The sequence below is a fragment of the Pundamilia nyererei genome, unplaced genomic scaffold, assembly GCF_000239375.1.
Source record: "Pundamilia nyererei isolate P.nyererei 1_Seehausen unplaced genomic scaffold, PunNye1.0 scaffold00189, whole genome shotgun sequence".
Classification (NCBI taxonomy): Eukaryota; Metazoa; Chordata; class Actinopteri; order Cichliformes; family Cichlidae; genus Pundamilia; species Pundamilia nyererei.
The window spans coordinates 576,018-577,921 of NW_005187590.1; the positions used below are offsets into that span (position 1 = coordinate 576,018).

Sequence of the window (1,904 nt, forward strand, 5' to 3'; positions counted from 1 at the left end):
TCTATGTAACCACTTGTGTTTTGCAGGGTATATGACAATAAACTTATTGAAACTTGAATCTGTAAAACACAATGCAAAAATGGAAAAAAACATTAAGTTATGTGAATAACCTGACTCTTCTTAAATATAATTCAGTAAACAAGTAGAACTACAAATGTGAGCAAGTTACAGACTTTCTTTTCAATAAATGTACATGACTCTTTTGGAATGATTTGAATTGTGGGCTAAAGAAGGAAGCGAGTAGGAAGTAAAGCAGAGGACACAGAGTCGAAAATCACTGAGACAATCTCTGCTGCATAAAGTTCAGGTAGCAGGTTTTCCTGTTTCGGAGTCCAATGCCAAAAAGCTGACTCAAAGTGCTGTTGAAGCCGTAACATCTTCTACAATGAAACAAATGTGGGCTCCCAGAGAAGTTGTTGTCAACAAACAAACCTACATGCACAAAGATCTATTGAAAATGTAAACATCAGCTAAAATATCTGCAGGGACTTAATAACCTAAATTTTTGACCTCTGTGAAAATAAAGACGTTTTTGTTTCGTGTTCATGAGTGAGGGGAGACGGGAGTGTGCTACTGACAGATGGATTTCTGCAGTGACCTACATACTGTACTAGTCTGTTTTTGGTAAAGAGAGCTGAGTATGAAGGTGAAGCTGTCAGTTGGTTGATATACATCGATACCTTCACTTATGGTCATAAGCTCTTTGTAGTGACTTAAAAAATGCAATTGCTGATACAAAAAGTGGAAATTGGGAATGAATTTTCTCCAGAGAATGGCTGATATAGCGTAACGAGTCATCAAAGAGGTGGTTTGGGCATCTGACTATGCCTCCTGGGCATGGTGTTCTGAATAGAGTGTGCCCTGAGGTAGACCCAGGACACACTGAATAGAGTACATCTCAGAGGAAAGCCTGGAAATGCCTCAGTTGTCCCCCAGGTGAGCTGGAAGAAGTGGCTAGGAAGAGGGAGGTCTGGACTTCCTCTCCTTAGGCTGTTGCCCCTGCAATCCAGCCCCAGATAAACAAAAGAATATGGATGGATTAAAACTTTCACTTATGCTAGTTCTAGAAATAATATTTAGGGCCCAAAAAAGTAACTGCAAATGCTCCACCAGTGAAACCAAGTTGAACTCTCGCGAAGACTGATTGTTTGTACTTAGCTGGGCGAGTGCTACGGAGGTCTCAGAAGCAGCAGTTGGGATGGGTGATGAGCTACAGGGTCTTTATATGCACAGAGCATTCTGAGAAAAGTAATAAACTGAATCAATTTTGGCTTCTTTACATATATTTTATTAATAATAAAATTTTACTTTCTGTATCTTTATCACACACTTGACTAGGTACAGTACTTGGTTAAATGCTACTCATTGCAACATACCAGACATTTAATGCCAAGATTCAACCTGCAGTGTTAGAGAAGCTGGGATTAGCTTAACTTGGACCTTGATAATCATCTATAACCAGTTGGGGATGAATATGAATGAATAATTACTATTTAATAAAATTACTAATTTTAATTTAATTAAAATTACATGTAATTACTAATGAATAAAAATCATTTAAAAGCTGTAGGTTGCAGCTATTGCTCTAACACTGTGTAAAACAAGGCTCAGTGCTGGCTCTTACAGTTTGAGCTGCTTTAAACTTTATTTACAAAGAGCACATTAGCATACTAAAAACAATAGCTAGCTAGTACTGCTGTGACCTAATACTTTCATAAGCGAAGATGATCTTCAAAGAGCGTGGCTACATGCAGTGATGCTAGTGTTAGCCATTGTGGTGGCAAACTTCTTTATTCTATGTATTGATCACTTTATCGATAGTAATATCACTTTCTCACTTAGTTATATGCAAATATGCATGTCACAAATGGACCTTATTGCACATACACACACAGTGGGGCACT

The 1,904-nt window shown here is 37.9% G+C and overlaps 1 protein-coding gene across 1 annotated transcript in view; it reads right to left on the minus strand.

The window, feature by feature from the left end:
* Nucleotides 1-1,904, minus strand: part of LOC102210083 (creatine kinase M-type) — a 19,282-nt gene that overhangs the window by 12,316 nt on the left and 5,062 nt on the right. The window lies entirely within an intron of this gene.